Below are 23,087 nucleotides of genomic sequence, written 5' to 3'. Positions count from 1 at the left end.
ATTAAACCATGACTTCATAACCTCACACAAAAAGGAGTTATGAATATTCTTATACTTAAAATCATTGACTGACCTTGGTTTACAATACCAAACCCATTCACCACCAACTTTGGAAAGTTCCTTGTAGAAAAGGCTTTTCCATTTTCCTTTATTATCATCATCTAAATACCTCTTTACCCATGTCACTTTTAAGGCATTACAAAAATGAGAAATATTTGTCATTTTTAAACCTCCATTTTCTTTGTTACAGTACATTACATCTCTCTTAACCTTATCTGGTTTACTATTCCAAATAAATTTGAAAATAATTTGCTCCACTTGTTTCATGTATTTTGAGGAGGGGGTAGGTAAAACAGAAAATAAATAAGTTAATTGTGAAAGAGCCAGTGATTTAACAATTGTAATTCTGCCTATTGGGGTCAGGTCCCTCTGCGACCATATGTCTAAAACAGTTTTTAACTTCTTTAATTGAGGATCAAAATTTAGCTCAAACAGCTTAGTCTTATCCAAAGAGACATTTATCCCAAGAAATTTAACCGGGCCCTTTGACCACTGATAATTTTCCTCTGGAATTGGATTATCAACATTATCTTTTAAAGAGCCAATTTTGAGAAAAGTGGATTTATCGATATTTAACTTCAAACCAGAAACTGTACCAAAATTTTGTATGATATCAACTGCATTCAAAATTGATTCTCTGGATCCATCTAAAATAAGTGTGGTATCATCTGCAAATTGAGTGATTTTAACATGGTTATCATTAATTACAATACCTTTCACCTTTTTATTTTTACGAATAGAGATACCCATAAGTTCTGCACATAATATGAAAATATAACAACTTAAAGGGCAGCCTTGACGCACGCCGCGAGATAATTTTAAAAAATTTGACATATAACCATTATTTACAACACAACTACTTATTTCTGTGTAAAATACTTTGACCCATTTTTTCAGATCTCTTCCAAAACCAAATAATTCTAGACTCTTTTGCACAAAATCCCATTCAAGTTTGTCATATGCTTTTTCAAAGTCAATAAAGAAAAGGGTACCCGGTACATTATACTCTTCTGTATACTCAATGATATCAAGTACTAGCCTAGCATTTTCACCAATATATCTATTTGGCAAAAAACCTGTTTGATCACATGATATAATAGAATTCAAATTCTTTTTCATTCGATTGGCAATCACTTTGGCAGCTATTTTGTAGTCAACATTCAAAAGGGAGATCGGCCTCCAGTTTTTAAAAATTCTTCATCTTTCCTTCTTTGGGAATCAATGTAATAACACCTCTACGTTGACTCACTGACAAACAACCTTTATTGAAAGAATAATTAAAAGATTTCACCAAAATAGGCCCAATTTGGTTCCAGAAAATTTTGAAGAATTCTACGGGATAGCCATCAGACCCTGGACTTTTGCCATTTGGCATAGATTTTACAGCATTGAGACACTCACCAATTGTCATAATTCCCTCACATGAGTTGGCCTGTTCATTTGACACCTTGGGAATATCATTTAAAGTAATGCCTAGTTTATTGAGAATACTTTTACTATCCTGATTATCAATTGTACTTGTATAAAGTGCAGAGTAGAAATCAACTTCTTCATCCAGAATTGCAGCACTACCAGTAATAACATTACCATGCTTATCATTTAACTTACAAACACTCTTCTTTGTGAAGTGCCGTTTTTCTAAATTCAAGAAGTATTTGGAATTCTTTTCACCTTCTTCGGCCCTATTTTTATACATAGATTCCAATTCCCTTTGTTTAACTTCAATAGATGCCAGTACATCTGGGTTAGAATTTTGTGCATACAACATTTCCAAATTTGTAATTTCATTCTCAAGAGATTTTTGCAAGTTATTTCGCTCTTTAGCTTTTTTAACAGAATATCTTATAGTATTACCTCTTACAACACATTTTATAGTCTCCCATAAAATACTAGGATCGGCTTCACTATTCTCCTTTACAATATTGTCAATGTCTGCTTTTACCATGTTTACATAATTAATATCATTCAATAACGAAACATTTAATTTCCAGTACCCTTTACCTGGCTTTTCATAATTGTCATTAAACACAGTAGAAATTAATGAGTGATCTTTTCGATAACCATGGGATATAGTACAATTCTCAACACATGCTTTTAGTGTCTTTGTAATTATGAAATAATCCAAACGACAAAGTATTGGTGGGTCACCATTAGATTTCCATGTAAAACATTTTGTATTTGGATTCATATCACGCCAAATATCAATAAGGCATCTTTTCTCCATAAATTTCAATACACCTCCGATCTTGCCTTAAAATTTGTTTGCTTTCTACCACCTTTTTTGTCAAGAGCCAAATTAAAAACAAAATTAAAATCGCCACCGTAAATTATTCGATCACATTGGAAATGGTTTAGATTAGTATCAATTTCACGAAAAAATTGAGGGCAATCATCATTCGGAGCATATATATTAACACATGTAAATATTTTATCTGCAATTTTAACATCAACAATAATATACCGTCCATCATTGTCAATAACACTGTGTTCAATTGTGTAAGCAAAATTACTGTGAAACAAAATACCAGTACCTTTACTGTTCGTAGTACCATGGCTCCACAAGGCTTTTGAGCCCCATTCATTGGTCCAACACTTAATATCATTTAAAGTGCTATGGGTTTCTTGAAGAAAATACATTGAGAATTTTTTATCTCTTAACCATAAAAAGAGTTCATGTCTTTTATTTCGGTCTCGTAGACCTTTGACATTTAAAGAACATATTTTAAAGTCAGTCATTAGTAAAGTTCTTTATGGTATAATTTTTACAAGAATATCGATTGCTGGCTGCCACATTGAAGAAATTAAAAAGACATTGAAATTTGAACATTAACTTCCATTTGTAGGCTATGAAAATGAAATAATTGCCTACATAGGGTAGACCAAGTTTTAAGCAAAAAACCATAGTCATAATTGTGGTTCTGTAAAATGGTAAAAAATAAAAACACATGTCCATAGAGTTCCTATGCCACCGAAAAAACACTAAATGAATGAGTGCAGCAGTTTGCCATTTCTAAAGTTTATTTTTTAGATCTCACTTGATTTTATCTTTCTGTTTGTTCCATCCGGTTCAACAATACGAAGGACTGCTGGGAAGTTCACAAACACTTTCCTGTTCTTATTTTCTTGTAATAGTTCATACCGCTTCTTCCATAACTTCTGTCTTTCTGCTTGCAACTTCTTACTCAAGTCTTCTGCTATTATCACTGTTGCGTCAGGGAATGGATTGTCTTTAAGTTTAACCGCAGCATTCAGCACCCGTTGTCTGTCTCCGTATCGCAAAAAAGCGATATGAATTGGTCTTGGCTTATTGTGTTTTTGCTTATTTGCAAACGTTGGTGTGCGATGCGCCCTTTCTATTTCTTCGACTTCCAGCTCTAGGTGATCTTTGAAAAAGGTTTTTAGAAAGTCACTGCATTTCTTGTTTTGATTACCTACTTCTTGATTACCCTCTACACCTTCTGGCAATCCGAACACTATGAGGTTATTTCTACGTAGCCTGTTTTCAAGAGAATCTACATGGTCGACTAATCTGTTGAAGTCTTCTACACTGGCTTTAGATGCCATGTCATCCTCTAGGGATTGCTGTCGCTCTTCAACTTGACTAACATCTGCTTTAATATCAATAAGTTCTTTCTCTATATTTGTCAACCGATTATTTATCGAATCAAGCACATCTAATCTCTTTATTATAATGTCAAATTGCGCTGAGCTATCCATCATATTCATAGTATTCATAGCGGGATTCATAGGTCTATTTATAATGTCAGCGTTAGTTCCACTACGGCACAGCGCCGATGTGTCTGGGTTGTCGAATTCAGCACCTCCTTCTGTCGACGAAACACGCCGATATTTCTCACCTGGTTTTCTTTCTTTTTCTTGTGAAGTTTTCTGTCCTTTGTTGCTTGGCATCTTGATATTACTTATCTTGTTAGGTATATCAATAGTTTATGCTGCTCTGGTTCTAATAATGGTGTAAATAAAAACAATTTCGGTGGCAGGAAAAGACAGCTGATGTTTACGCCATCTTTGACATGCGCAGACCCCCGAAAACATTTCTTGCCACCATTCTGCCAAATCACACACTTTTTCAAAAGCTTCCGTTTCAATCATTTTTGTGATTCAGGTACCTGTTTTGCCATTATGTGTCAAATCAGTTCTAAGTTTACCATCTCAATTGTACTCACCATTTATATCTCAAGCAAAATGTATATATCCTTTATATTATATCCAAATCCAGGTTCAAGAACAGGTAAAATAGACCAAATCTCAAATATCTCCAGTCATATAAAAAGCACATTGCTTTCAAAATGGTGCCCAGAATTGACCTCAATTACTTGACCCACACAAAACCCTCATTTACAAGTCACACTATTGACAACTAGCCATGCATACAACAGTACAGTAATGAATTCTTTTGAAGGTTGGTGAAGAGCCTAATCTTTCAAGTCAAAGCACTTCCCACAAATCAATGCAGTCAATACATGTGTGCTGATGTGTGACAAACTAACATGTATTATAATACACTGCTATTTAGATCAAGAGGTGTCAAAAGCAGGTGAATTGTGGGATGGTGTTCAATAATGCTGAAACAGGGCTGGTGTTATGTCATTGTCTGAATATATTGATTTTTATGGATTTTCTCTACCTTGAGATAATACATATTGTGAATGAGAGGGATTTTTATGCTCAGCTGTCTTAGAATTGTTAATGGCTGGGTCTGGCAATCCCAATTACCCTCTCCTTAGTCACCTAGCAACTGTAAACAACATATTATGTGGGGTAAAAATTAATATACTACAATCATTTTTAAAATCACTTTTTAGGCACAAATTTTGCAAATTGAATATCTGAAGTATTGAATACATTTATGTACTTAATAAATATGCAAAAATGTAAAACATGGACAAGTTGGATGGAATTCAAGAGTATGTATCCTTAAGTAAGAGTCGTATACGATGAATTCACCCGAATCACCCTAAAAATCACAACACATGATCGTACATGCAGGAGCACCTCCTGTACAATATGCAAATTGATCTGATTGGACCCGCTGAGCCCCATAACTACGCGCACAAAGGTATATTTTGGTGTCTTTATGACCATACAAATCATTCGTTTTCAATAAATTTGGAGCATGTTCAATTTTTCCCGTGTGCAATCGATGCTATAGGGGGCACTTTGTGGTTTCTGTTTTAGAGCGAGGAAGTTTAGTATAAAGCGTATAAACCAAATTAATAAGAATAATAACAACAAAATAGAACCAGTATGTGATACCTACGTATTCCATGTGCGCAACTGATAGCATTTGTATTCAAAAAGCCTCGGATGGATTACAATTCCATTAACTTTTGAATTAAACATCCACCTGTGCAATAATTACGGAAAAAGAGGGATGTGCACTTTATTATGTTGTCTATATAAACGCATTCCCTATCTATTATCATCATCATTTTCTATTGGAACCACATTGACATCGTTAATGCGCTTTGCACTGAAGACTCAAATCATAGCAGCAATCGGTCTGTTTCTCTTGGCTTTGACTTCTTTGACTTCCATAGCAGTTTCACAGTCTGAGGTAATTAATTTGTTTTTGGTTTTCTTCTTTGTTTTTTGTTATTAGTTCAAATGTAAATTAAAATCTGGATAAGTTTGTCTCCAGTCATCCTGATGTCAACTATAGCATGTATAGTAAGTGATTTTATCCGTACTTTTGGTTAGAACTCTAGTAAATATTTTTTTGTATTCAAAATTTCTTGCAGCTATGTTAAAGTGATACAATAATGTTTATTGGACACTAAACTAGACAGACAGGGTGTCTCAATAAAATGCAACCCAACTTTTACCCTATTTTTCTCGAGTTTATTTATAATCAAATGGTCACAATTGGTTAAAAAAATGGTGTAGTTAACATCTTGCGTCGTTGAGTTTTGACAATTTAGGTAAAATGAGTCAAAATTGATATCCTGCACTTGAGTATATGAAATACATTGTGTATTTAGAAGACTCTTTTGCAACAGTTTTAGAACAATGGTAAACCCAAACTGATTGTTTTTATACTACTAGTAGTACATAATACAGAAAGATACTCCGGAATTTCAAAACATCGTGCTGTAGCTATACTCCCCATTACAGAAAATACAGCACTAATTTTTTTTTGGATTAAAAGGATATTACCCTGTTTTGCCAAATGAAGCATAGCTAAATCCTAATCCTTTAGTTAGTCCTAACTGGCAATAAAAGTAACATTTTAATATTTGGGAATATTTGGAAATAAGGGCCAAAAACATGCATTTCAGGGCGTTTTGCGACCTTTTTCGTATTCTGTGACAATCAAGCACAAAGAATTGAACAAAGACTAATTTCAAGTTATGCATTATACTCAGAATTTTGAATGTTTAGATTTGTGCCAAGTCTACAATTTTGTGACTACAGTTGAACCATTTTCCCTCAAATTGCAACAATATTATAATTTGACTTTTATTACCAGTTAGAACTATAAATGATTAGGATGAAACTATGTTTCATTTGGCAAAACAGGATAATATTTTTGTAATCCCAAAACAAATTAGTGCTGTATTTTTCTGGAATGAGGAGTAGAGACATTGTCTGTCATAAACATTGATTTTAGCAGTTTTTGTATGGAGATTTGTATTTAAGTTGGCTTTGGGGTTAAAACTATTCATTGCCAATATTCTATGAAAGTACATTTAAACGCGTTAATTTGAAATTAAAGCATACACTTTTTTGCATGAACTATACGAAATGAAATGAATAATCCCATGAATTTGATTTCGATAGAAACTTAAGTGATATACATTTTAAAAAGTATAGCATTATTTATGACTCCATACATCTGACACAAAGTGTTTATAATGGCCTTCCCATAATTCTCCAACATCTCGAATTGGCCTAAAATATCACTTACGATAGTGTGGCACTGTACCGACAATTGAAGCTCTAGTCTCTATAGCGAGAATATAAGGACAGAATGATAACCAGAAAACAACTTGAAAGTTTTGTAAAACGTTAACGGTAAATTGTCATATTTCATCTCGCCGACGCAAGATGCAAATTTTACCTTTTTCAATTTTAACTTTTTGGCAAACATTTTAAAAGAAAATCATAGTCTAAGGAAATGTTGACCATTGATTATAAATAAAAATGTGACAAAAAGGTATTCATTACTGTCCAGGGGCTACTGTATAATAACTAGAAAATTAAATCACAGGGCTTTGTTTGTTTTTTGTTACTGCGCCGACGGTCCCAACTCTCGCTGGCATCACGCAAAGCATACTTAGCGTAGGTGTTGCACAACTGCGTAGTGCGTATATACCATAATAAGTTTTAAAAAGTGTATTTTTATGGACAGAATCTCGAAAATGTTGTCTTTTGGCGAATGTACCCTGGTTTAATGATCAAGTTTTTCAATTTTTTCAAATAATTTGAAATGTTCTGTGCAGATAACCAAATATAATTGGAAGGATTTGACACCATGTAATAATTACATTTACCATATTTATAACATTTAGCATTAAATACATTAGATATAATTGAACTTTACAATAATGAATGCAAACTACGACAAATAAAATGTTTTTTCTCCTTTCCCATTTTCAGGAGTTGAAATGGGATGTAAAAAATGTAGTATCTGATGTATTAGGTATGTGTACAACAGTAAATGCTACAACATAATAATAAACAATATTATAGGCAAACTAAAGTAAGGCGCAACTCAACCAACACAAAACCATTCATACAATTCTCTCTCACTTCCCTCTCCCTCCCCTTCTCTCCTTTCTCTCTTTTCCCTTTTTTTTAGAGATCGCCAGGGGTGTGTGTGTCGCCCCCCCCCCATGGCGACGGCCCTGGATAAGGCTAAGAAGAAATTTACTCTAAGCAAATCCCCACAATCAAGAAAAAGATGGAGGAAAATGAATAACAGTCTCAATGATGCCTATAAAGTTGACAAGGCTGCTGCACTCAATTAACAGATGGTTGAGCTGAGAGCAGCTGATGAGACTGGGAACTATACAGCTACTTGGAAAATCATCCACACTCTCCGGAAAGAACACCAAGCGAAATGTGAAAATCGAAAAGAGAGATGGCACAGCTCCTTCAAGTGATAAAGAACTTCTCGAGGAGTGGAGAAGTTTCTTCAATTCATTGCTCAACAATGACAGTGGTTTGGGTCTGTCAGAACTACATGTATACCCCACCAGCGCAAGAACATCTCCCCATCTGTGCTGACCCGCCTACTCGTGAAGAGACCGTTAAGGCAATTGCCGCCATGAAAGCCAACAAAGTAGCAGCTTTAGATTGGACCTTTCTTTGATGACCAACTAAAGAGGCACATCACTCAATGTCCATAGCTGCTAAAGTCTTCCTCCTTACTTTTTCTCTATTCATGCTCTTCTCAGGACCCATATGCTGGACTCCCTCAGATTTTTAGTCAGGTCAGAAATTTTGCGCTGGCAACATGAGCTAGGGAGGAAGTATACCTTGTGGTCATGGTGTGCATTTTGCTCAAACACTACCCCTGCAGTGCATAGTATGCATAGCTGGGGTCAAGTATGATAAGAAAGTCCACTATCTAGCAATTCAAATGTCAAATAGATTTTCACAAAGTTATGATAGTAAATAATTATTTTGAAAGAATAGATAACTTCAAAACTATGGAAAGAAATAGAAATTTTTGGAAGATGTGGCAAAGCTTCCATGAATTTCACATTCACTAACTATGGACGCCAAAGGACTTGAAACAAGTCTACTTTTAAACTGAATCCGGCCTAATGTAGACCCCTTGCTGAGAACCAACCAGGCTGGTTTCAGACCAGGAAGCAGATCCATATATGTACTGAGAAGAATAATGGAAAGCTTTAAGGAATACCGGGCTCCCCTTGATAGTTACCTTCGTTGACTTCAAGAAGGCCTTCTATTCCAAGGAAGGCTTTAAGGAATACCAGCTCCCCTTGATAGTTACCTTCGTTGACTTCAAGAAGGCCTTCTATTCCATGGAAGGCTTTAAGGAATACCAGCTCCCCTTGATAGTTACTTTCGTTGACTTCAAGAAGGCCTTCTATTCCATGGAAGGCTTTAAGGAATACCAGCTCCCCTTGATAGTTACTTTCGTTGACTTCAAGAAGGCCTTCTATTCCATCATCCCTTTCTCTTTATTATCCTTGTTCAGAGTCTACGGTCAATTGAAATGTAGGGGCAGTCCAGAGTCTACAGCTAAAATGATATTTCCTGTAAGGCCACCCTCAGGAATACTATATGCAACAATAAATTAACACAAGTTTAAAATAACAAAAAACTAAATAAAATTGGGTATTATTAGGGGTTGAGCAATATTTATTTATGTGTAGAATTCTCAAAACGGTCTGCTAAAAATCACTTGCCCCCTTTTGATTTGCCAAAAAAATCTATGTGCGCCCTTTATGTATGCAAGGCTTTGGAGAACCCAAATTTAAAACCTTAAAATATCTTATAATATACGAGGGGCAGTCAGTATGTTTTAAGAGTTGACTCGTGACGTCATATGTGGATCGTTTTCATAGCACACTGAAAACGAAAGTTGGTCAAAAAACAAAAAAAATAGTCATTTGCTATGTCTTATTTGACTAAGAAATAACTAGTCATTAGTTCTTGAATTGACTAATATTAATTAGTCCTTCAGCTTATGTCTTATTTGACTAATCCAGAAAATAATTAGTCTAGCACAAAATTAATTAGTCCGTTATTAGTCATACACTAAAATCGATTAGTCTTGTATTAGTCTCTTGACTAATTATCAACTAGTCAAAGGCAAGCGTACATTTTCAAGGTCGTGGTGTGCGCGTCAACTCAAGACTCTCGAGTACGCGTTCAGGAATTAAAATCCAAAAACAGTAGTATTCATGTCATGATTGACATGAACATGTACATAATCATGCAATGCCAATGCTTTCTATTTTCTATAAAAATGGCCACAGATTTAATTTTAAGATTTTAACTACATTCCCTGGCAACACAGACAATGGCAGATGACTTGCATAAAAACTTACATTCACAATGTCAAAGAGACGACCGTCGTGGAACGAGTCGTCTGCTGATAATTTACATAAGCTTAAGGGAGGTGTAATAAGCGTGAACCTGGTTTGGATACAGAGGGAGTGTGCCTGTAACAGACACAGCCACCAGAAAAGGACCAGCTCAGATCGAACGCCAAATAAGTTTGCTGATATTTCATTTTTTTCTCAGCCTTGCAAAAAAAAAGGCAGAGGTGGGAATCGAACCCGGGACCTCCGTGTTGTAAAACCTACTGCGTTACCACTGAGCCAACTGACAATTAGCTATGAGAAGTTTGATAGTAATCTTTGATATTGCTGAATAGAATAAATCAATACTGATAGGTCTATTTATCTAATGTACGATGCTATTCAAATTGGCCTATAGACTAGGAATATAATGTGAAATGACTATCAATCGATCAATTAATCAAGTTGTCAAGTTATCAACAATTAATAATAAACCGACGTAGGCCTATCATGGAATATTACTATTAAAATAGGCCTACTAACTAATATACCAAATAAATAAAATAAATAAATAAGTCAGTAAATAAATAAATAGGCATAGGCCTAAATAAATAAATAAATACATAATGCAGAATGCAGTTAGTATTTTAGTTGCAAAATTCCAAACATTCTATTCACACATTCTATTATAATTTTCTGCTCTACACGCAAAGGACCTGTGCCTTTAATATGTCCGCGCCTAATCAATAATGAGTCTTTCACCATGCTCACACACCATGTTAAACTATTGTATCCCTGTATAGTATTATCTACTGACCAAGTCCTAACAACTCAATGAAATGGATGCTATAACGTACCCAATCAAGCGAACATATCAAGGTCATATCAGGGCGTTATACAAAGAATGGTCAAAGGTCAACGTTTCCAAAGAAGTATAGTAATAGATGTAGACACAAGCTTTCATGATACGTGTAAAACGCATTGAAAACGCCAAATTGCAGTCATAAAATATATAATATTAGTACATCACCCAATCGAATGTTAACGTAGGTATGTGGAAAAGAACTGCAATAACAATAACAAACTATGTGCCCAAAGAGTTGTCTTTGGCATGTCGCTTTTTTGTAATATCACCAAAAATATCAAATTTTGGAAAAACGCCCCAAAATTTAAAACAAACACGAACCTTCCAAAATAAATATATATTAGCACTCGGCGGCCCAGTCACTACCTGGCACTGTTTTGACAGTGCTCTAATTATCACGGGTTAGAACACATTTGTGACCCGCTCTGACAAAACCAGGAACAAGACGCATTTTTGACATTTTATGATTTGAACAAAAATGTAAGCACTAGACAATAAGCTGTAAAATTATACCAAAATGGTTCATTGGTTTATCTCTATTGATTGGTAGGTGACAAGTCTATGAATGGACTGTGTATTCAGCTCTATTCAGTCAAGTGGATGAATGGGGTTTATGTGTTGACTTTCTTGGGATTAAAAGTATGTCCTATTGCAGGAAGCAAGGTAGGGTCGAAATGACATGGGCATGTTTACAGCGGGCAAATTACAGGTGATAGATGACAGGCAAATTACAGGTGCTAGAACTCCCCTTTTATATCTACTTACGTATCACTAGCCTCTTAGGAAGAAGAAGCATAACATTAAGTAAAAGTTTAATATCACTATGTATAACGAAAGTCTGATTGAACTATGGGACCTAAATCATCTTAAGGTTTCTGAACTAAACCGGGAAAATACTTTTCATACCAGCATATATTTATAGAGAGGGGGAGAGAGAGGAGAGAGAGAGAGAGAGAGGAGGGGGGACGAGATGAAGAGAAAGAGAGCGGGACAGGGGAACAGAGAGAGAGAGAGAGAGAGGAGGAGGAGAGAGAGTAGCGTGAGGGGGAGAGGTGGAAGAGGGGTCAGTATGTGATGTGTCTCTCTCATCAGATGAGAGAAAGGGGAAAAAACTACAATAAGTTCGTAAAATAGGCCATATTGGGCCGGTATATTGTGGGCCTACAATGATGTTGACCAGGCGCATTAAGGTGATGTGGACAAAGAACTAATAATAAAGATTGACAAAATATGTAATGTGCGCATCCTATCACCCCTCCGCATCGCGCCCTTCATCAGCACTGATGGAGATTGGCAATGGAGCCAGGGCCGGAGTTACCATTAAAGCTGATATAAAAACTTATAAGTTCATTATTTTGTGCTAAATGGGCGTGTCAATTGGCCTTATCGATGACGTAATGGGATTCTTACGGGCATTAAGGTCCGAACTGTGTAGCTGCCGATGGTGTTATTTGATAATTTTTGCACGTGAGGACAGGGAACTTAGGGGGCTGTCATTTTCTTCGGAAGGAGTGGGTCATGAAATTATTTATTTGGGGGTTAAGAAAATGATTTGCCCCTCCCCCTTGTAGTGCCACCCCTGACCATAATTTTAACTCTAATTTTAACGTAAATTGACGAAACTATAACTTTTATCCTGTTCGGAATAATGACCCTCTCGGACTAATAGACTAGCTGTCCCTGCCCGACCCCCTCAACCCTAACTTAAGGCCCGGTCACACTGTGACGAATAGGGATGAACGGCAAGCGACGTTAAGCTGCGAATTGCAATTTTGAATTTACCGCCACTCATCGTGACTGTGTTGCCGTTAGTTGTCGCTGACGAATCCGTTAGCGACCGCAGACGGCCGCAATTATTCGTCGCGTTCGTCGGCAAATTTTCAACATGTTAAAAATTTTGTGACGGCAAAAGAATCAGTTGTGATTCCGTTCAGATTTCGTTGGAGACCGCAACCCTCATTTCTTTGACGTTTCCATACCGTGCGAAGCCGTGTCTTGTCGTTTTGAGGTCGTCACAATTTCGTTGGTAAACGTCACTTCGATTTCAATAGACTACCCGGCACGATGCAATTTTAAAGTTCATATAAAAAGAAAATAATATCAATAATAATCAAAAATATTAATATTTTTGATTATTATTTATATTGTTATTGATATTGATGTTAATATTTTTGATTATTATTGATACTGATATTAACATTTTGTATTATTATTGATATTGATGATAATATTTTTGATCATTATTGATATATTGATATTGATATAATAGTTTGGATTATTATTAATATTGATTTTCATATTTTGATTCCTATTGATATTTATATTAATTTTTTTGATTATTTTTTATTTATGTGTAATATTTTTTATTATTATTGATATTGATATTAATATCTTTGATTATAATAGGCCTAATTGATATTGATATTAATATCTTTGTTTATAGTAATTGATATTGATGTTAATATTTTTGATTATTATTGATATAGATATTAAAAGTTTAGATTATTATTTATACTGATTTTACTTTTTTGATTATTATTGATATTTGTATTGGTTTTTTATATTATTATTGATATGTGTAATATTTTGATTATTATTGATATTGATGGTAATATTTTTGATTATTATTGATAAAGATATTAATAGTTTTGATTATTATTGATATGTGTAATATTTTTGAATATTATTGATATGTGTAATATTTTTGATTATTATTGATATCGATATTAATTTTTTTGATTAATATTGATGATATTAATAGTTTAGATTATTATTGATATTGCTTTTACTATTTTTGATTATTATTGATATTTATATAATTTTTTATTATTATTGATATGTGTCATATTTTTGATTACTATTGATATTGATGTTGATATTTTTGATTATTATTGAAATAGATATTAATAGTTTGGATTATTATTGATATTGATTTTACTATTTTTGTTTATTATTGATATGTGTAATATTTTTTATTATTATTGATATTGATGTTAATAATCCTGATTATTATTGATATAGATATTAATAGTTTGTATTATTATTGATATTGATTTTACTATTTTTGATTATTGTTGATATCGATGTTAATATTTTTGATTATTATTGATATTGATATTTTCGAGTGGATGATCAGAACGTTGTGAAGAGTGGGAACGCCAAAGGGGACTATACGACCCGCACACACACAGGCTTTGATGTCGGCTGCTGAGTCACGTCATCATCACCGCAATCCACCGTCAGCTGCCGTTCCTTGCCGCAAGCAAATCCGCTGCCAGCCGTCTGACCTCGTTGCTTGTTGTCGGGCTCCGTCGAGACTTCGTCACTCATCGCCCAGACAACGTCCGGATTTGGTCGCTAGTCTCCGTTTCCTGCCGCATCCTTTCGTCCCTTGCAAATGTGACAGCTTGGAAAACACTTAGGTAACACAAGGTGTTACAGTTGTAGGAGGGGTGTCTTCTATCCGATGAGCCAGGGGTGGAAATCATGTTGCCGTGCCCAGGGACCGGCAAACGGTAATTCAGGTCATACACCAGCAAAATTTATTTCTCGACACCCCCCCCCCCCCTGAGAAAATGGTCTAGGATGTTGAAGGATTCTGGGAAGGGTAAGATATCATCTGTGTTTCCATGAGCCAATCTAGTCTGTTTGCATCTGTTTCTGTTGGTACATTGACAAGTTTATGACACCGCCACCCCCCCCCCCCAGTTCGAAAAATCTGGCTAAGCCATGCACTTACAATCACCGTGACCTCTGGCTATCATGGATCTGTATGCAATTTGATATAATTTGCTGTAGGAACATATTTGTAATATAGAGACGAATTTTTGATAGAATCTTGTTGACGTACGCATTTTGGCATAATACCACCAGTATAGTCCACATTTTTGGAGAGAGTGGCATAATGGTCCCTTAATAGATTGTATTCATGAGAAATATATAATGAACTCTTTTATGACTGACGTGATTTCTTTTATGAAACTTCATGGTCATTCACAAACTGAACAGGTAAATAATAGGTATGAATGTCATTGCAAGTGTTTAGAATGCAATACTAATTTTGATCCCTAGATGTGAAATCTAATGAATATCAAGTCGAGTCGGAGCGGTGCCTGAGTTAGCAGTGCTTCGTCTCTAATTGAGAAAAATATAGCCCACACTCACTGCACCCCATGTGCATGATATTTTTGGGAGGTGGGAAATTGCGAAAGTATTCGTTTTAGTCTTCTATTTGTTATAACTCAATAACTGCGATTATGGAAATAGATCAGATCAATGTACTGTATTGCCCTGCAGAAATGAACTGTATTATTTATGCAAAATACCCAAACTGGGAAAATATAGTCTAAAAAGCTCTGACCCGCCTTAAAGTTCCATTTATGGTACCAATATCTTTCCACAACACGGTTTTAAATAGCAATGATGAATTGGGCTTTGCAGTTGAAATGCACATACCCCATGTGGAAGACATGACCTTAATCTCCCACACAGGGAGTATGAATTTGAAATGGGGTTATCTGAATACCGGTATGTGCCTCCATTTGAATTATACCCTTTATCATCATTATCATCATTGTCTTCTTTTTCTTCATCATCATTATCATCATCTTCATCAACGTCTTCATCATAATCATCATCATGATCATCATCATCATTGGTATCATTGTCATCATTATTGTTATCATCAATATCAACTTTTGCAATATGGTGAAACAGACATTTGATTAATAATGTTGTTCTTAAGGGGGTACTACACCGCTCGATAAATTTGTGTCTATTTTTGCATTTTCACAAAAACTAATAAGACAGTGGTAACAAAAGTTATGTATATTATAGGGGCAAAAATCCAATTACTACACTGGAATTTCAGTGACCCAAGACAAGTGGTTTGTTATTTATGATCAGAAATAAGGTACCGCTAGGATGTACCTCGTTTCCAATCATATATACTTAACCGCTTGTCTTAAGTTGCTGACATTTCAGTGTAGTAATGGAATTCCTTGCCCCAATAATATACATAGCTTTTGTTACCAGTGTGTAATTATTTTTTGAGAAAGATGCAAAAATAGTCACAAATTTACCACATGGGTGTAGTACCCCCTTACAGCCATAATCTTATAATATGAAACTGGTTAATATTTTTCAAAAAAAAAATTGGCATATCTATAATGTTTGAACATGTCCCAACGTGAAGGGAATCAGCCAAATTTGCTGTATGTGCAGAGACATTTTGACATAATGTCATATTCAGACATTTTAAAGTCCCTCGCCCCCAGAATGCTTCGTTATCCCGCCAATCTAGCCAATATAGGTTTCTCATTTCGTCGACGGGTCCTTAAAGAACTTTTAGCAAAATTACCCTCGATTAGAGAAAAGCGAGGGTAATTAATTTTGTTTCACTGGTTTCATTTTCTGATATTGGATTTCATAATTTGATCTTATATACCTCGACACCTGCTGATGTTTGACCTTTTACATGTCAACGCATTCCTGGTGCTCTGGAGGTCAGCTGGGCAGGGGAGTGAGTTTCAGGGCTGGAATTGCCAGAGGGCATATAGTATGGTGACTCAAGTGAAGTCCAGCTGGTTAGGATGACAGATTGACCACTGTGTTTTTAAGACTAACTTTCATGCTCATGGCAATTGCCATGGCAACTGGCTGTCAAAGCTGAAAACATTTGAAGAAAGCATGGATTCAAAAGTTTTAAGGATATGTACATGAAATGTTTCACTTTGCCTTGTTATTTCGGCCTAATGTGGACAAAAATCTTTCCTGACAGTTATTACTAATATTATTTAAGCATTCTGAGTCAAGAATAACACAATTTAAATTGGATTGAAGTCATACATTATGGCTTAAAGTTGACAAGACAAGTATCATTCTAAGTGAATGCCAAAATTCTATTTTCCATCAAAATATAAAAAGACATACAAAACAGTATACACAAGTTAATAAAAAACCCAATATGATGACAGGAATAAAAAAAAACCCAGAAAAGCTGGATTCACAATCATTTAGGCCTATAGTCAAGTATGTTGGTTTACTTGCTATATACAGAAGGATGTTTTACTGAACATATTGCTTGTATGTCTAATTTATAAATATTATAAATGTGATCATGATCACAAAGTAAAGACATTATTCACTAAATTCTCATCTCAAAAACCAATATGATGACAGGAATAAAAAAAAACCCAGAAAAGCTGGATTCACAATCATTTAGGCCTATAGTCAAGTATGTTGGTTTCTTGCTATATACAGAAGGATGTTTACTGAACATATTGCTTGTATGTCTAATTTATAAATATTATAAATGTGATCATGATCACAAAGTAAAGACATTATTCACTAAATTCTCATTGAATATTATTCTACATAAAGGATACACTGAATAGCTTGTTGATCTGTCAAGTTTAAACACTATTTTACTTTTACTATTGTTCATAACACTGGTATTTGAATCCATACAATTCATACAAGAATGTTTTGGAGCTGTAGACTGATTATGAAAACAAATTATTTTTTTGCAAAAAGATATAGACATTCCTTTATCTTCATTATTAATATACAAGTTTATGGGTAAGCATATCGCGTGATTTAATTTCGATGACTCATTTTCTAGTAATTCAAACATTTGATTGTATACTAAGCAAAGCTATAGCCGTGGGGGGGGGGGCGGTACGTGAGCTCGATGCACCCCAAAACAAATACCAATCCAAAAAATACCAATTTCTTCTGAAAAACATGATTGAAAGAGGCTACATGGTCCAGTGGCGTAGATTTGTTTTTGACATGGGGGGGGGGTTGGAAAAATTTTGCTATTTTGAAGCTAAACTGATGAAATATGGTGCAAAAGCGGAATAAATGTGCACTTTTGGGGCTAAAATGGGCAAATATGAGGTTAATTTGATCAGAAACCCATATTCAGGCGTCAACATTGGGGGGGTGATTGTATGGAGCATACCGCCTGGTAAAATATTGGGGGGGGGATAAATCCCCCATCTACGCCTATGACATGGTCGGTGATAGCTGACTTGTGAATGTCTGTGATAGATGATTTTCGGCTAGCTCGAGTATATTGTTTGCTTTCAAGTTTATCCACCTCTTTTTGGTGTTCTTTCAAAAGGACGACGAATACCAAGGGCTTTTTTCAGGGGGGTTAAAGGAACTTTCAATGGTTCAAAATTGGACAAAATGTACAAAAAGCCTTAAATCCTAAATATCAGGGTGGCCAGCATCTCACAAAGGGGCAAGAGGGGAGACAAGGCTTCTCACAGGGGGTTAGTTGCCCCCTAGCCCCTGGCAATGTCATTGGTTACAAAGTATAGAAAAAGTACATGCAGTGCTCTAGCTAGATAGCTTGGCCTGGGTGACAATGAAAAGTGGGGAGTGAATTTGGCATTAAAAATACAAAATCTAAATAATTAATCTTTTCCCATTAAATTGGTATATGGTAAAATATGCAAACATTGCACAGAATTCTTTGTCAAAATAATTTTTGATATTAATATTTGAACCATGCGATTGAAATTAAGAGTCAATGTAGAGTTTAAATTTCAATCTCATTAGGCCAGTGCAATATTACAAAATGACCCATTACGTTTTTCACTGTTTCACAGCCTCAGAAAAATTAGGGAAAGGGTAAAATTTTGTGAGGCATCCATGTTTATACATGTAATTTTATGAACTTGATAAAATACATAAATTTGCTATTATTATGCATAACAAATTATCAGTAGCCTATACTCATGCATAGAGAGTTTTGGCAATATAACTTAAGGGTAGACGAGGTATTGTTGGTTGAAGCAACCGAAAAATCGATTTTCATTATCTAAATCAATATATTATTGAAAAATAACACTTTTATCTTTTGTAAAAGTTCATTCTACAAATCATATACTTTGAAAACTTGCTTAATTTATTGCTGCTAATGAGTTGTCTGCGTTTTACAACAAAAGTGTTGTTGTTTCAGCCCTTTTTACAACATAACTCAAGAACCACAGGACGTACAAAAGTATATCTGTGATATTTAGATTCTTCTACAAGCTCGCTATGGATTGAGCAATACAATTTTTGCCAAAGCTCACTACCATTCGCAAGATGCTGTGAACTACCAAATCGCAACAGTTTAAAGTTGTTGCTAACCTCAAGTATGAATTTGGACCTTAAATGTTGATTTTCCAAATGTCATTTTCATTACTCACAACTTTGATACACTGCCAAAATGTGTGGGCTTTACGAGAGAATTGTTTGGTAGAAACTATTATTATGTGACATTGTGATGTTGAGGTAGGCTAAATTCCCTTTTTCTCCCCAAGTTCATTTCCCAGAATTCATTTACAATTGTAAAGAAAAATACAATGTGAGCTGCTTAACCTTCACCTTAATTCTTCACATATTTCAATCCAGGTGGTGGTCGCCGTGCATTCTCTAAATTCAGTAAATTTTCATCGTCAACCGTGTAATTAAATGGGATTATTTAGAAATTTTAAAACGCTTGAAATATCACAAACAAGTAGGCCTATGTTAATAAATAATATAAATACAAGTTAAAACCGTTGGGGTTCGATAATGAACCCCACAAAACTAACCGAGTATATGGAAAATACCATACGGCCGGGCGGTTTCACAAGTTGCCGGCTTGATCATGCCACTCGCCGCCTGTTTCAACCCGCATTTTATTTCGGTCTACCGCACACTGACTTGCTTTTGTATAATTTATAAACATCTCAAAAAATAACTACCCCCCTTAAATAATGGCCATCATTCAAAAACTGGCTATTGTATTACAAATCTGTAAAATGCGTTGGAAGCAGAATTTATTTCTGCGCATTTTGAAACTTCATTTGATACGATAGTCCAGATTAGAAAGTTGCACAATACAAAAACACTCAGATATCATTACACAGATTTCCTTCCATTATACTGAATACAAATCAATAGAATTTACCGCAACTTTCAAATCTTGGGTTACATTGATTTAAATGAACGCTGTGACGTCAATATTTAGTCAATTGCTACAAATGTACAGAAATAAATTCAGCTTCCAACGCATTTGACAGATTTGTAATACAATCGCCCGTTTTTAAATGGCCATAAATTAAGGGGGGTTAGTTACTTTTTTTTTAGATGTTTATAATGTCTGTACAAGGGTCGTCACATTTGGCAACACATACACATGTATAACCAGCTACTAGTGAGTACGAATATTCAAAACATATTGGAAAATAAATTATAAGCATAATCTTGAGTTAACTCTCACAACGCGGGTGTCGACTGCAGACGACAAATTCCAAATTTTCTATAAAAACTCAAAACGTTCACAATTGTGTATTATCATGATGATATTTGGAATCAACATGAAAAATGCATTAAAATGAGTATAAACAAGTCCAGAATTGATTCAGTCGTTCTTGAGATCGCGCTTGATATTTTGAGAAAAAAATCTTAAAACTTGGAATCTTTATGTTGAAGCCTATTTGGCCAACTTTCCATTCATACACATATGATTGCATTAGTGGACTCTTTTATCATGATCAAATAACCTCTATTCCATGTTGAAAGAAACCTTTATTATCCCCAAAACACCAAAAAAATTGATTGTCGGTTTTCATCCCCGCTACATACACTTTAAGTTCATATCATTAGATTTAGAAAGTTTACTTTGAGGACTGTTAAATATCGAAAGTCACAGAAATATACAATTTTAATAATTTGTCTTAAAATTTGTATTTTATCGCGAATTAAAAAAAAAAATCTAAATTAGAATAATTCACAGAATCCCTGATACAAATGCATTTTTATTCAAAATTAGGATAAAAGATTCCAGTTTATTTTTTATTTTTATAAAAACAGGTCAAATCTGTTCCAACTTACCAGCAGAGAACCAATGGATACAACTGTGCCACACTAGCAATGGATAAAATTAGAAACAGGGAAAATATGACACAACATCCAATGGGGGAGTAACACAAAATATATAAACAGGGTTAAAAACCAGACGTTTCGAAAAGACAAAACTTTTCTTTTTCCAGGAGTAAAATAGGAGACCTGATCTCATAGTGGAGACCAGCTGAGTCTTGATGAAGTAGTGTGCTATCAGCAGTAGATAGTTGATGAAGTAGTGAGCTATCAGCAGTAGATAGTTGATGAAGTAGTGAGCTATCAGCAGTAGATAGTTGATAGTAGTGTGCTATCAGCAGTAGATAGTTGATGAAGTAGTGAGCTATCAGCAGTAGATAGTTGATGAAGTAGTGTGTTATCAGCAGTAGATAGTTGATGAAGTAGTGAGCTATCAGCAGTAGATAGTTGATGAAGTAGTGAGCTATCAGCAGTAGATAGTTGATGAAGTAGTGAGCTATCAGCAGTAGATAGTTGATGAAGTAGTGTGCTATCAGCAGTAGATAGTTGATGAAGTAGTGAGCTATCAGCAGTAGATAGTTGATGAAGTAGTGAGCTATCAGCAGTAGATAGTTGATGAAGTAGTGAGCTATCAGCAGTATATAGTTGATGAAGTAGTGTGCTATCAGCAGTAGATAGTTGATGAAGTAGTGTGCTATCAGCAGTAGATAGTTGGTGAAGTAGTGAGCTATCAGCAGTAGATAGTTGATGAAGTTGTGTGCTATCAGCAGTAGATAGTTGATGAAGTAGTGAGCTATCAACAGTAGATAGTTGATGAAGTAGCGAGCTATCAGCAGTAGATAGTTGATGAAGTAGTGTGCTATCAGCAGTATATAGTTGATGAAGTAGTGTGCTATCAGCAGTAGATAGTTGATGAAGTAGTGTGCTATCAGCAGTAGATAGTTGGTGAAGTAGTGAGCTATCAGCAGTAGATAGTTGATGAAGTTGTGTGCTATCAACAGTAGATAGTTGATGAAGTAGTGTGTTATCAGCAGTAGATATAGTTGGTGAAGTAGTGAGCTATCAGCAGTAGATAGCTGATGAAGTAGTGTGGTATCAGCAGTAGATAGTTGATGAAGTAGTGAGCTATCAGCAGTAGATAGCTGATGAAGTTGTGTGCTATCAACAGTAGATAGTTGATGAAGTAGTGTGTTATCAGCAGTAGATATAGTTGGTGAAGTAGTGAGCTATCAGCAGTAGATAGCTGATGAAGTAGTGTGTTATCAGCAGTAGATAGTTGATGAAGTAGTGTGCTATCAGCAGTAGATAGCTGATGAAGTAGTGTGCTATCAGCAGTAGATAGTTGATGAAGTAGTGAGCTATCAGCAGTAGATAGTTGATGAAGTTGTGTGCTATCAACATTAGATAGTTGATGAAGTAATGTGCTGTCAGGTTTCTAATTGATGAAGTAGTGTGTTATCAGTAGTATAGAGTTGATGAAGTGATTAGCTATTGGTGGTAGATGAAATACTGTGCTATCAGTAGTAGATAGTTGATGTAAGTAATGTGTTATCAGCAGTAGATAGTTGATGAAGTTGTGTGCTATCAACAGTAGATAAATGATGAAGTAGTGAGCTATCAGCAGTAGATAGCTGATGAAGTAGTGTGCTATCAGCAGTAGATAGTTGATGTAAGTAATGTGTTATCAGCAGTAGATAGTTGATGAAGTTGTGTGCTATCAACAGTAGATAGTTGATGAAGTAGTGAGCTATCAGCAGTAGATAGCTGATGAAGTAGTGTGCTATCAGCAGTAGATAGTTGATGAAGTAGTGAGCTATCAACAGTAGATAGTTGATGAAGTAGTGAGCTATCAGCAGTAGATAGTTGATGAAGTTGTGTGCTATCAACAGTAGATAGTTGATGAAGTAGTGAGCTATCAGCAGTAGATAGCTGATGAAGTAGTGTGCTATCAGCAGTAGATAGTTGATGAAGTAGTGAGCTATCAACAGTAGATAGTTGATGAAGTAGTGAGCTATCAGCAGTAGATAGTTGATAAAGTAGTGTGGTATCAGCAGTAGATAGTTGATGAAGTAGTGTGCTATCAGCAGTAGATAGTTGATGAAGTAGTGTGTTATCAGCAGTAGATAGTTGATGAAGTTGTGTGCTATCAACAGTAGATAGTTGATGAAGTAGTGAGCTATCAGCAGTAGATAGCTGATGAAGTAGTGTGCTATCAGTAGTAGATAGTTGATGTAAGTAATGTGTTATCAGCAGTAGATAGTTGATGAAGTTGTGTGCTATCAACA

The 23,087-nt window shown here is 35.1% G+C and overlaps 2 protein-coding genes and 1 long non-coding RNA gene across 6 annotated transcripts in view; 2 read left to right on the top strand and 1 right to left on the bottom strand.

Moving 5' to 3' along the window:
* Positions 1-23,087, bottom strand: part of LOC140162817 (cysteine-rich venom protein TRI1-like) — a 120,761-nt gene that overhangs the window by 62,761 nt on the left and 34,913 nt on the right. The gene's annotated exons all lie outside the window — the stretch shown is intronic.
* Positions 1-23,087, top strand: part of LOC140162819 (uncharacterized) — a 123,720-nt gene that overhangs the window by 92,127 nt on the left and 8,506 nt on the right. The window lies entirely within an intron of this gene.
* LOC140162822 (uncharacterized) overlaps positions 1-23,087 on the top strand; it is a 33,147-nt gene that overhangs the window by 5,476 nt on the left and 4,584 nt on the right. Inside the window, exons 1-2 of one of the 3 annotated variants that reach the window (XR_011860357.1) lie at positions 5,521-5,635; positions 7,678-7,720. The exons of 1 other annotated variant lie outside the window; for it this stretch is intronic. This is a non-coding gene — a long non-coding RNA (uncharacterized lncRNA). Of the gene's footprint in view, positions 1-5,516; positions 5,636-7,677; positions 7,721-23,087 lie in introns of those variants that run through there. One more of the 3 variants, XR_011860355.1, reaches the window with a different exon arrangement.

This window comes from Amphiura filiformis, chromosome 10, assembly GCF_039555335.1.
Source record: "Amphiura filiformis chromosome 10, Afil_fr2py, whole genome shotgun sequence".
Taxonomy (NCBI): Eukaryota; Metazoa; Echinodermata; class Ophiuroidea; order Amphilepidida; family Amphiuridae; genus Amphiura; species Amphiura filiformis.
This window is presented reverse-complemented; position numbering and strand designations above follow the sequence as displayed.